This window comes from Pistacia vera, unplaced genomic scaffold (assembly GCF_008641045.1).
Source record: "Pistacia vera cultivar Batoury unplaced genomic scaffold, PisVer_v2 Contig524, whole genome shotgun sequence".
NCBI lineage: Eukaryota > Viridiplantae > Streptophyta > Magnoliopsida > Sapindales > Anacardiaceae > Pistacia > Pistacia vera.
The window spans coordinates 675,159-689,651 of NW_022196362.1; positions in this window are offsets into that span (position 1 = coordinate 675,159).

Here is a 14,493-nt window from a genome sequence, read left to right on the forward strand (position 1 = left end):
CCTCCAGCAGTCATACCATAAATCATATGTTCGATTCACCCATGGGCTTAGTAGTTCTTGGGGACACGACACCTGATGTTTCTGAAGAATTCATCACAAGAAGTTCAAACCCCGACGCTGCGGGCTTGTTCGATTATGCTTCGATTCAGTTGGCTCATTCCTAGCCGTCCCTAGCGCAAAGAACCACAATCCTTGATTACCGTCAGGGATCTCAAATGCATAAGAGTGGTCTATGTGCTACAACTTAACTTAATGGTCCCAGGGGAACATTCTTGGAAGAACCCCCCGCTTGAATGGGTGGCGATCTTTGAAACCCTCTTGAGGTGCGAGGTATCCATTTCCTTTCATCGTTTTATCGATAACGTGCTGAAGCGGTTTGACATAGTTCCTCTCTAGCTGTCCGCAAATTCATATGTCATTATCATCGGTCTGTACATTGCATACATGATCGCAAAGTTGGGTGAGCTTGTCCATCTGTATAGGCTCAAGAAAGGGCAAGACCAAACATACTACCTTTCCAAGGTAAGAAAGGCACATTTCAACGGGTTAGTCAATGTCCCAAAAAAGGTCCCGCACTGGGATTCTCAATTTTTCTTCTACGAAACTCAGGAGATCGGCGCCTTTGCTTCGGATGCGAGTAAGACATTGATTCCCCACGTGTGTAAGGGTCGCTTTCAAGCATTGTATCTGAGCTAACTAAGTTGCTTTGTTTTGCAGTTAACATCGAGCAGAACTATCTTCCAACTTTGAGCTTGCAAAGGCTGTAGCATTTTATCGACCTTTTCGACTATCAGCATAACGTCAATGAGCTTCTCAAGCTTCCTCACCTAAAAGCATACAACTTTTGTCGGGACAAGGGCAAATTCCTTACAATTTTAGAGAAAGGTTTAAGTTGTCACTTGCTTGCATTTACTTTCCCACGCAAATAGGTCGCTTGTTCATTTGTTTCTTTTCTTATGGAGATGTGGGCCAAGAAATCCAAGACCTCAAGAAGAAAGCGATGGCCTCGACAGCTGCCAAGAAGGCACCGACTGCTTCGATGATAAAGATACTCATAGACACCGTCAGTATAAAACGCGTTGGTGGCGAGCTTGGGGAAGCCCCAAGCGCGAAGAGGCTCGTGATTGCCTCTAATGCAGTTGGCTGGAAGAGCGTTCTCGACCCCAAAAAGGGCTAGTAAAGAAAACAGTCAAGTTGACTGGGAGCTTGGGGAACCAAAAAGATCCGAGCAACACGATGGCTTGGGAAAGAAGAAAGTAGCTAGGCCTCAGAAAGGGCTCAACAAACAGAAGGCGGTTGAGCAGTAGATTGGCTCAGGCAAAGAGGTTGCCATGTAGGCTGGCAGCCTTCAGAAAACAGCGACAAAGGACTTGACCAAGAAAAAGTCCGCATTTATAGGTGAGGCAGGCGCTACTGAGGGGAGTAAACCTGGCTCATCCCAACCGAAGAGTAAGAAAGAAGATGAAGCGGCCCAAGTTGTGGTCGACATGTTGATCGACCAACTCCCCAACCATATCGGTGTCGGGGTCGTAGTGGCCAGGGACTATGTCACCCCGCAAACCTTTGCGGCCATCAAAGACTCGCCTCCCACCTAGATGTTGGCTTTAACGTCCAGCTATGCGGCGAAGGTACTAGTAGTTCGCCCCTCTTTTATTTGCATGCTGTCCTTGCCTTTTGCTGACTTGTCGTCTTATCTTTTTAGATTTCCATGGTGAGCAAGCTTCTATACAAGGAGTGCAATGCCACTTTAGAGGGCATTCACAAGGGGTGGATGCTGGCAGAGACAATGAAGGAAGATGTTCTGGCCAGGGCTGAGGTTGCAAAGAAAGAGAAAGAGCTTAGCAGGCTGAGCTCGAACGGCTCAAAGAGGAAGTGGTAGCCTGGTAGCGTGCCGAGTGCTCCAAATTAATAACGTTCCTAACCTAACTACTGAATTATATATAGGGTAAGTAAGGGTCGATCCCACAGGGAATGGTTCGATTAATTCCTATGTTCTATCCAATAACCACAACAAAAATAACAAAACAAATAAATTCCTAAACATTATACATGACAACGGTAATGAAAGGGGGTTGTAGACAACGCAAACTAAAGTAAAACAAAGAAATCTCAAATGGTAGAAAATATCAAATTAAACACAATCAGTTCTCGGTTCAAGATCCACCTAAACATGCATTGGACATAAAGTAACCGTAACACTGTTCTATCTCNCTCTCCAGAAATGCACCTTTTCCTTAACACAGTCTATGCTTGTATATAATCTACAACTTTGCTTTGGATCTTCAGAATATAAGCTGGCATTGTCCTCGGCTGGCAGCTCGAAGAACTCTTTGGCCACGGTCAATTCATCACGCATTAGCCTCTCTGGGACTCCATGATTAATCACCTATTACAGTAAAACCATTTCCCAAATAGCCACTTTATATATGTTAGCCTATAATATAAATGATATATTTCAATTTTCGGATTAATAATTTTGACTATTGACATAAGAAAATAATGAATGTATAGCCAACCTGAAAAAATCCATACTCTTGAGAGGCCTTCATAATTTGCTGAATTTTTGTTGTTCGATCAGCAGTAGTTTCTCCTCCGAGGTCAATTACTGGAATGGTTTCAAATTACGGAACAATAAAAATCCCAGGTCTGGTTTCTGGTGGTAATATATAAGATTCTGGCACGGATTGAATGTTGCACTTGGCTGAAATGAGCTTCCCCATTCCCAAGTTGAATATCAAGCATCAAGAAGATCAAAGGATTGTTTGGAAGCTCACTTTTGTATCAACCATCAGCAACACTTTTGAGGAAGGTCAAACACTGGCACATGAAATGAATTGTTTTAATTGATGTTCCGTATGATCTTAATAACAATAAAATCCTAGTAGATTAATGTCATAGACTGCATGCACAACTACAGAAAAAACAAAGCTCATGAACCTGGGAATCACTACAGTTTGATACTTTGATACGTCTATTTGGGCTTTTGGTTTATCTAGCTCTAATGGAGGAAACTGGGTTGTGTAAGTATCATCCATTAGAAGTTTTATACAGAACAAGCCTTGCCCTTGTCCATATAAACGAGGGAAATTGATTTCTCAACTACATCATTGAAATTGATTAGTTCTATTTGAATGCATTTACACAAAACTTTTAAAAATGATTTTGTAGAAAAATCAGTGCTTGGATATGTTTGTAAAATAGCATGTGGAAGTCTGTATTGTGTTGAATACTGTATATATACCGTCTGTACCAATTAAAAAATTATTAAAGTAATGAGTTTATCTCTGAGATAACCCTTTAATTTAAACTCTTAAATTGATGTTACAGATTGGTTAAGTAACGTAAGTCATAAACAATGAAGATATACGGAAAGTAGTGGCGCAAACGATAAGCATAAAACAATTTAATTAGTGTAAAAAGAAAACGTTTTGAACGAAATACAAGAGATATGGTATGTATCAAAATTTCTAAAAAAAATTATTAATATTATTACATTTTTTGTTGATACAGAAATTTGCACCAACCAAAGAATTCCAATTGACTCTGTCGGAACCGGAATGAATGTGAGCGTGATTAAAGATAATCAGCGATAAAGGTATAAAGATTCAATAAAGTAAAAGACAATGAAAGTTTTTAAAGTGGTTCGGCCAGGTAAACTCTGAAGCTTACGTCCACTGTTTTGTATTTGCGGTGAGAGCTTACAATGTAAATTCTATGAAAATTTTGTATCCCCTTTTTCATAATAGGAGAGGGTTTATATACAAGATTTGTAGGAAGGAAAGAGCGAAAACAAAGGGATTACAATTGATCTGAAATGTAATTCCGATATTCTCGCGATTAGGCGTTGGGATTGCGTAGAAATTGTTGTTGATCTAATCTTTTCCGCAATATCTGAGATCTGAGATAATCCGAGAATTGATTGAATGATTGCTCGAATTATTCGCGATTAGCTTCTGCTGGATCGAGCTACAGCTCGACGAGCTTATGCTGGGTCGATCAAACATAGTTGCTGAGCTGGTTCTGGGTCGAGCTATATCCTCACGGTAGCCTGAGCTTGGCGAAAAAATCACAAACAACATCTGCCCCCTAGTGTTCGATGCTCGTTTCAGGCTTCAAAGACTATTGCTCGATTTGATGTCAAGCTCAGTCTTATCAGCAGGCCTCCGGGAGCAGGTTTGATTGAGCTTTAGGGGTCGACCTTATGTCTAGCCGACGTACTCCACACTTGGGTCTTTATTTCCTGCAATGCTTGACAAAACTCAGAATATAAAAAGTTAGGGCAAACATGTAATTTCAGTGTGGTCATGTCGCATTAAATGCGGCAACCTTTGTCAGTCACGTTTCATTGAGCGTGGGAGACTACAACTGTTCACACACGAAGCCGAGGTGACGTGCGGTGACGATTATTAGTGTAACAGTCTGACGGTTCGTTGCCCCCAGCGGATAGTCGACACGTGGCCATGTCTAAAGGCTGAGGTTGCTCGACGAATGAAGGGTGGAGATTCAATGCAACTCAACGACTGCGATTAAACCTCGTCCTTTCGTCTCTCATGCAAGCTACTATAAAAGGTGGCGAAGTCGTCAGAATCCTCATTCAATCCATGAAAGTTCTCTAACGTTGTTGTGCATTCCGCTGCTGTTTTATCATTATCACGACACTCTTTCCGGCGAGTTTTCTGCACTTCTTATTCCTGTAAGGTTCTTTTCTCTTATCTTTCCATTTTCCTAACTTTTGCGTTAAATGGTGGCTACTGTAGTGGGCACATTGTATGTTTTAGGGTTTTAGTAGGGTTTTTGGGTGTATCTCCAGTGGTCTCGGGTTTTACAAGGGTTTAACGCGGTGGTTGTTGTTATCTTGGGTAGGTCGCATACGTTTGTCGTATTGCGTGAGCTATCTCGGGTGCCTGAATAGAAAGCGAGTGTGGAATGATCGTCGAGTTGCTCGAGCTCTAACACTTGTTCGCTTCTTTTTTAGGTACCCAAAAGTGAGCTATAGTCATGTCTTCCTCTAATAGTCATATCATAGATCGTATGCTCGATTCACCCATGGGCTCGATAGTTCTTGGGGACGCGACACCTGAGGTTTCTGAAGAATTTGTCGCACGAAGTTTGAACCTCGACACTGCAGGCTTGTCCAATCGTGCTTCGATTCAGCTGGCTCATTCCCAGCCATCCCTAGCCCATAGGTTGCACAAAGAACCACAATCCTCGATTACGGTCGGGGATCTCGAACACTTAAGAGTGGTCTATGCACCGCAACTTAACTTGATAGTCCCAAGGGAACATTCTCGGAAGAACCCCCCACTCGGATGGGTGGCAATCTTTGAGACCCTCCTAAGGTGCAGGGTATCCATTCCCCCTCATTGTTTTATCGATAACGTGCTGAAACGGTTCAACATCATTCCTCTCCAACTGTCCGCAAATTCATATGTCATTCTCATCGGTCTGTACATTGCGTACATGATCGCAGAGTTGGGCAAGCCTTCTGTCGAAGAGCTTGTCCATCTGTATAGGTTCAAAAAAGGGCAAGACCAGACGTACTACCTTTTCAAGGTGAGAAAGGTACATTTCAACGGGCTAGTCGACGTCCCAAAGAAGGTTCCGTATTGGGATTCTTAGTTTTTCTTCTACGAACCCCCGGAGATCGGTGCTTTCGCTTCAGACGCGAGTAAGACATTGATTCCCCATGTGCGCAAGGGTTGCTTTTGAGCATTGTATCTGAGCTAGTTGAGTTGTTTTGTTTTGCAATTAACGTTGAGCAGAACTATCTTCTAGCTGCGAGCTTGCAGAGGTTACAGCGTTTTAGCGACCTTCTCGATGATCAACGTAACGTCAACAAGCTTCTTACGCTTCCTCATTTGAAAGCATACGACTTTTTTAGGGATGAGGCCAGATTCCTTACAATTTTGGAGAAAGGTTTAAGTTGTTACTTGCTTGCGTTTACTTTCCTACACAAATAGGTCGCTCGTTCATTTGTTTCTTTTCTTACAGAGTATGGGTCGAGAAACCCAAGGGCCTCAAGAAGAAAACGGCAGCCCCGACGACTGCCAAGAAGGCACCAGCTACTTTGGTGACAAAGATACTCGTGGACACCGCTAGCTAGGGGTGTTAAAAAAAATGCAAAAACCGAACCGAACCGCTAACAGAGCCGAAAAACCAGTTAACCAAAAAAACGGTTCGGTTACGGTTCGAAAAATTAAAAAAATCGAATTTCGATTCGGGGGAAATTAGAAACGGTTAACAGAAAACCGTTTTTCTAAACCGGTTTTTCAAATATATATATATATATAAAATAACCTAAACTAAAATAAATCCCTAATTCACTCAATCTAAAATCCCAACCCAAATTTTTTTTCTTAGTTCCCAATGTATTGTCTATATTTACAATTTAATTTAGGACAAAATTTAAAAAAAAAAAAGTTTTATAAAAAAAAGAAAAGGGAAAACCAGTTCAAAACCGGTTAACCGCTTTTTTTAAAACGGTTAACCGCTTTTTCGGTTAACCTAAAACCGGTTCGGTTTTCCCTAAAACCGGTTCGGTTTTGGTGAGGGAATTTTTCCAAACCGAAAATTCGGTTCGGTTAACCGCTTTTGAACACCCTACCATTGGCATGAAGCGTGTTGGTGGCGAGCTTGGGGAAGGCCCGAGCGCGAAGAGGCCCTCTAAGGCAGTTGGCAAGAAGAGCGTTCTTGAGCCCCAAAAGGGGCCAGTGAATAAAACGCCTAAGCTAACTAGGAGCTTAGAGAAACATAAAGCATCCGAGCAACACAATTGTAACGCCCACTTTGAGGTATGTCATTTATATATGCTCATTAGCCCTTAATGTTGTTTGTTTGTCCTTGGTTAAGTTTGTATATTGTGAATAATGCTTGGTTGCCCTGAATTTGGTGAAGGATTGGCGAAATTAGAGAATGACAGACTTCGCCGGGGCGAAGAATAAGCCTCGCCGCGGCGACATACGCTCTATAATTTTTCGCCGAGGCGAAGAAAAATCTTTGTCGGGGCGAAGAGCTGGCTGAATTTCTTGGGAAATTTCTAGAGGATTTTTCCATAGGGGTAAAGTGACCATTCTATGCCTAATTAGCAGGAAAAGTGGGGAGTGAAAAGTAAGAAAATTTCATGGAGAATGCATTGGAAATGGGGGTGTATTTGTAAAGAATTAAAGGGTAAAGATAGAATTTCTAAGAAAGTGTAAGGGCAAAATGGGAAAGAATGTGTATTTATATGAGATATTAAGGTTTAGTTTTACAAACCCTCCCATTCTCTACACCCCACACACCACTTCCACTCTCAATGAGTAGATGGCTTTTGATGAGTAGATTTAAGCCATGAGAAGTGGAGTTGATATTATGGTGACCAAGTGTAGTTTGGTTGAATTTAGAAAGAATTTGAGTAGAATATTTGAAGTGTGTTTCCTGGCCAGGTTTAACTTTGTTATAGAGGAGTTTTACTCCAAGAATTGATGGTTTAATAAAGAAGTAGAAATTTACCAAAGATAGTATTTGGGTATGCATGCATGTTGTTTGATGAAATGCCTAAGAGAAGTGCATGTATGAGTAGAGAAAACCTTACTTTGTGCAACATTACATATTTGCATTACATGTTTGCACTTAAAAAGAATTATAAGCATGAGCCCTCCACATGCATATATTTGCATATGTATAAGACTTTAAAGAAAGAATAAAGAATTTTAAGAATAAAGAGAAAGAAAGAAAAGCACTAAGGAAATAAAAGAAAGAAAAGTGCTAAAGATGATAAAAGAATAGGTTGTTGCTATTGGGAACCCGTGGGTGACAAGAAGAAGAAATTCTCACATACACGCCGCCTTAAGTGAGCGGCCTAAGAAGAAGAAGAATTTGTACGACCCGTAAGAGTGTATGTGGATGAGGGCTGTACCAAGAAGAAGTTCCTACATGCACGCCACATTAATTGAGTGGCCTAAGAAGAAAAAAGAATTTATACAGTCTGCAAGAGTGCATGTAGATGAGGACTGTACTCACTCACATGGCCAGGGTTCCAAATCCATGCATCAACCGAGTCCGATCGACAAAGAATAAGAAAGAAGAAGAAAGAAGAAGACTAAGAATAAGAATAAGAATAAGAAAGAATGAGAAAGCATGAGCAAGCAAGAAAAGAAAAGAAAGAAAAGAAAAGAGAGAGCAAGAAAGAAAGGAATAGAAAGAAAGAAAAGAAACAGAAAGAAAGAAACATAGAGAAAGAAAAGAAACAGAATAAGAAAAAGAAAATGCATTTCTTTACATTACTGCATGTGCATCTCATCCATGCATGTTACCATGATTTCCATCATGGTTAGTGAGAATAAGAAAGAAAGAAAGAATATTGAGAATAAAAAAGAATAGAAAGAATTAGAAAGAAAGAACAAAGAAAGTTAGAATAGAATGGAAGAACTGTGAGAAGTAGAAACAGTGAAAGAAAAGAGAAAGAACGAGAAAGAACAAGTGAGAATGAAGAAGAAAAAGAATAGAGTAAGGAAAGAACTCACGAGTAAGTTGTGGCGATGTAAGAGTAGAGGATTTACTTACTAAGCAATTAGTGGTCACCTCGTTATTTCTCCTTGTTTTGCAGGAAATGGGTGAGAAGCGGTCGGATGGACATCGAGAAGAGGAGAGACATGGCATTACTGTCCATCGTTACCAAAGTTCTTGTATATGTTATTTTGCTATGTACAGAATAATATTTTATAAGTAAAGAATTATATGTTAAAGAAAGAAAAATTTTAGGCCCATTATTTTTCATATTATATGTACGTATGTTTATCATAGTATAATTTCTGAGTATACTAGTTAAGAAAGAAGTTATTACAACAATGGCTCAGGAAAGAAGAAAACAACCGGGCCTCAGGGGGGCTTGGGCAAACAGAAGGCGGCCGAGCAGTAGATTGGCTCAGGCAAAGAAGTGGTAAGCCTACGCAGGCTTACGACCTTCAGAAAATAGCGGCAAAGGACTTGGCTAAGAAGAAGTCCGCTCCTGCGGGCGAGGCAAGCTCTGTTGGAGGGAGTAAACCTGGCTCATCCCAGCCGAAGAGTAAGAAAGCAGATGAAGCGGCCCAAGTTGCGATTGACGCGTTGATCGACCAAGGCCGCAGTGGCCAGGGATTGCGTCACCCTATGAACCTTCGCGGACATTAGGGACTCGCCTGCCACCTAGATATTGGCTTTAACATGTAGCTATGTGGCAAAGGTACTAGTAGCTCGCCTCTCTTTTATTTGCATGTTATCCTCGTCTCTTGTTGACTTCTCATCTTATCTTTTTAGGTTGTCATGGCGAGCAGGCTTCTATACGAGGAGTGCAACACCACTTTAGAGGGCATTCACAAGGGGTGGATGCTGACAGAGATAGTTAAGGAGGATGCGCTGGCTAGGGCTAAGGTTGCAGAGAAAGAGAAAGAGGTTGAGCTCGAACGGCTCAAGGAGGAAGTGGCAGCCTTTGGGGTCAAGGAAAGAGAGTTCCTTGACAAGCTTAGCATGAGCGAGGCTGCTCGAGCGAAGGCTGAAGCTAAGGCAGCAGAAGCCGAGAAGAATTTGGCATAACAGGGAGGTGCCAATAACAAGCTGAATTTCGAGCTCTCCTCGACTCAAAAGGCTATCGTGAGTTGGGAGACCAAGTTCAAGCAATCCTCGCTCGACCTTGTCCAAAAGGTGGTAGGTCGGCAGGAAGCTGAAACCAAGGCCAGGCAACTCAGGTTTCAAATTGAAGAGCTGAACAAGGCCATCACTACTTGGTCCTGGGAAACGTCGGTCTTCCTTGTGAAGAAGCTATGGGAGGCTTACCCCTCGATCGACTTTTCTTTCCTTTCGTGAGCTTATCAAAAGGAAGTCGAGAGGATGAAGGTCAAAGCCCAAGGAATGGCTTACGTGTATTCGGATGACTCTAAGGATGATGGCGAGGGCCAGGAACATGAAGAGGTCGACGAAGGTGGATAAGAGATCGAGCTCAAGTTGGAAGTTGAGGATCTGGTTCCCTTGACCACACTTCCCCCGAGCGAGGCTCCCAACCTTGGAGACACTGTTGCCGTCCCTCTTGTCGAGGAACCGTCTCTTCCCCTTGATGGCGACAGGGCTGTGCAAAACCAGGTACCCGAACCGATTTTGCCCAAAAAATCGGGTACCCGAATATTCGGGTACCCCTAAAAGAGTACCGCAAACCAAACCGCTTTTAAGGGTACCCGGTTTTCGGGTACCCGAATTTGAATATTTTTGCATGAATTTTAATTTTTTACATTTCAAATTTCAATTTGTGAATACAATTTCTTCCATATACTAAATCAACTTTTAATTTAATAACTTAAATACTTAAGATTTGGGGCTTTTGCCTCTTGCTCTTTGAAAGTTAAAGGAAAATAGGTTTAAAAATTAGGTTTTTTATTTTTTTTATTTTTTTATTTCTTAATAAACCGGGTACCAGGTACCTGGTTCTCTTAAAATAAATACCCAATACCCAAACCGAAAATTCGGGTATCACATAATAAATACCCAAAACAGACCTGAATTGATCGATTTGGTTCGGTTAGTGTGTTCAATTCGGTTAACGGTCTTTTTTGCACACCCCTAGATAGCGAGTTCCTTGGATTAGTCGAGGATGACCCCTTGCTCCTCTAGCAGCCTAAGAGATTGTTTACTTTTTTTTTTTTTTTGGTTGAAACAATGTAATTTAACTTAATTCATATAAGAAAAATTTTCATCATTTCCTTTTCGAGCAATCTATTATATTTCTGCAGAATTATTTCGTTTGTCCTAGTTGGACTTGTAATATAAAATCCGAATTTGCTATAAGTCATGCGTAGCTCTCTTCTCGAGGAGCTTTTTCAGATTTTTGCGAGGAAATTTTATGCGCTGATTAACTTCGACTTCGAACTTATCATTCCTTTCGAGTTTTTGGTTGTTGGCTTGAGGCTGATTTCCTTCGACGTGTTTTTTTTTTGAATTTTTTCAAGTTTAACTTCGTCGATCTATGATTTTCCATCCTGATTTATGTGAGGAAATCTTATGCGACGAGTAACTTCAATTTTCGGACTTATAGTCCTTTTTGAATTTTGGTCGCCGACTTAGGGTCGATTTCCTTCGAAGCGTTTTTACCTTGAATTTTTCAAGTTTAACTTCATCGATTTAGAATATTTCATCCTTAAAGAGTTGGATTTTGTCGTGGCTTTTCTGAGATAAGTTGCCTTTCCAGGACTCTTGACTCCGAGCTCTCTTTTGAAATATCATCGTTGAGGTCGTGATTTATAGGTCGGTAAATAAACGCTAATGGATTAAAGACATTAACTACGAACAAGGAAAATCATGAATAATACCTCTTTTATTGATCAAACTCTTTGGCCGCAAGTGGCCTTACAATGAATAAAGAACAGAGAAATAAGTGAAACCCGAGCTGCTTATTGGTAATACCTTCGCAAGTGCTCAGCGTTCCAAGCTCGCATTATTGCTTCACCGTTAAAGCGTTCCGGGTGGAAAGATCCTAGCGCGAGCTTCTCAGAGATCTTAAAATGACCTTCCCATTTGGGTCCAAGTGCCCCCAAGTTCGAGTTTTAGGTACTCTGGATGATTTTTCTGAGAACTAGATCGCTCACTTCAAAGTCTCTGTTTTTGACTTTGGTATTGAAGTATCGTTTGGCTCGCTGCTGATATGAGGTGAGCCTTAGCTGGGACTTGGCCCAGTGTTCTTCAATTAGGTCCAGCTTCAGGCGGAGAAGATCTTTGTTTGTTTCCTTGTCGAAAACTTCTCTTCGGAATGAGCTGATCCCCACTTCAACTAGGGCCATTGCTTCACACCCGTATGACAGAGAGAACGGGGTTTCACTTGTTGAACTCTTTGCTATTGTCCTATAGGACCACAAAGCTTCGGGCTGTTCATCGGCCCACCTCCCTTTCAGGGCATCGAGCTTTTTCTTAATAGTGTGCTTGATGACCTTGTTCACAGCTTCCACTTGTCCGTTGGCTTGAGGCCGATAAACAGCACGAAACTCTTCTTGATGTCGAGCTGCTCGTAGAAGGTCCTAAAGTCTTCACTGTCAAACTATTTCCCGTTGTCAGTTATTATTGTGTGGGGAATCCCAAACCGACAAATAATGTTTTTATAGACGAAGTTCTTCAGCTTGTTCGACGTTGTTATTGCCAGGGGCTCGGCCTCTGCCCACTTGGTGAAGTAGTCCACAATAACTATTGTGAACTTAACGCCTCTTTTTCCTTGAGCCAAGGGGCCGATAAGGTCGATGTCCCAGATTGCAAATGGTCAGGCGCTTGTCAAAATGGTCAATTCTTGTAGTGGGGCTCGCGGAATATCTGTAAATCTCTAGCATCCATCACATCTGCGAACATAGTCCACTGCATTCGTCAAAAACTATTGGCCAGTAATATCCTTGGCGAAGTACTTTGTATGCTAGAGATCTGTCTCTTGCGTGATTTCCACAAATTCCCTCATGAATCTCCCTCAAAACATAATCCGTGTCCTCATGGTCAATACATCGCAACAATGGTACATTGAACCCGCTCTTGTACAGTTTATCATTGATGAGTGTATACCGATTTGCTTTGGTGCAGAGTGTTCTGGCTTTGATTCTCTCCTCTAGTACTGTACCGTCCCTTAGGTAGGTGGTGATTATGTATATCTAATTGGAATGTTGAGGATTGTGAAGGATCTGAACTACTTGAGCTCGGCCTCCGCTAGTTGGAGGTAGAACGCCATCCTGTCTTCTCTCGCCTAGTATTCCCCAGTAATTTAATGGACCATGAGTTGTGAGTCACTATAAATCTTAATGGACTCTGCCCCTATTTCCTTGGCGAGGTGGATCCCAGCGAGCAATGCCTCATATTCAGCCTTGTTGTTAGAGGCAGCGAACCCGAATCTTACTACGGCTCTGATCGGGTTTCCCTCTAGACTTTCGAGAAAGAGCCCTGCTCCTGCTCTTTTCTCATTCGAAGAGCCATCTACATACAAAGTCCATTGCCATAAGTCATCAAACTTCAACTTCTGTTGCTCGATCTCTCCCGAGGTATCTGCCCCCAGCAGGTTTGACTCAGCTTCTGGCTGATAAGAGAATTCAAATATAAAATCCACCAAGGCTTGACCTTTGATCACTGTCATTGGGATGTACTTGATGTCGTGTTGACTCACCTCCATGGTCCACTGGATCAGTCTACCTGATGTCTCAGGCTTTTGCATTATTTTCTTTGGTGGGAAATTTGTTAGCACGTGGATGGAGTGCGCCTGGAAATAGAGTCGCAGCTTTTTAGCAGCGGTGACAAGGGCGAAAGCGAGCTTCTCCATCTCTGGGTACCTCGTCTCTGCGTCAAGTAGTCTCTTGCTTACATAGTATACCAACCATTGTATTCCTCCCTCTTCGCATACCAACGACGCGCTGATAACGAACTTTGATACTGACAAATATAGCAACAACGACTTACCCTGGATGTGCTTTGACAACAAGTGAGGTTGTCCCAAATGTTTCTTCAGCTCCTAGAAGGCTCTTTCACACTCCTCTATCCACTTGAAACATTTTTTTCCCTTTAAGTTCTCAAAGAACGACAAACATCTATCTGTGGCTCGGGAAACGAATCTGCTAAGTGCAGCCACACGCCTTGTCAAGCTCTGTACCTGTCTTATGCTGGTTAGGCTTTTCATGTCGAGCAGAGCCTGAATCTTCTCCGGGTTGGCTTCTACACCCTGTTGGTTTATGAGGAAGCCCAAAAATTTCCTTGAGCTCACCTCGAAAGCACATTTCAAAGGATTGAGCTTCATTCGGTACATTCTGAAGATGTCGAACATTTTCCCTAGGTGCTCAACGTGGCTTTCGACGACCATTGATTTGACAAGCATGTCATCGATGTATACCTCCATGGTATGGCCAATTTGGTTAGCGAACATCTTATTCACCAACGCTGTAGGTCGCCCTAGCATTCTTGAGACCAAATGGCATAACCTTGTAACAATAAATTCTACGATCAGTAATAAAAGAAGTATATTCTTTATCGGGTTAGTACATTGGGATTTGGTTATATCCCGAGTACGCATCCATGAAACTGAGTAGTGTGTTTTCTACTGTCGCATCTACTAGCTGGTTGATCCGTGATAGCGGAAAGCTTTCTTTGGGATAGGTTTTGTTTAAATTCGTGAAGTCAACGCAAGTCCACTACTTGCCATTTGACTTTTTGACTAGGATTGGGTTGGCGAGCCAGTCCAGGTACTTGACTTCCCTGATGAAGTTGATTTTCAGGAGTTTGTCAACTTTACCCTTAAATGCTGGAGAGTGTTCCGCATCCATAGCCTTTCTTTTCTTCCTTATGGGCCGAGCTTGAGGGTCGAGGTTCAACCTGTGGCACATTACCTTGGGGCTGATCCTAGCCATATCCGCATGCACCCATGCGAACATGTCAAGGTTCTTCTTCAAGAACCCCACCAGATTTCCAATCATTTCTCTGGTCAAACTATTGTCGATTTTCAGCATGGAAGTTGGATCTTCCTCGCTAACACTT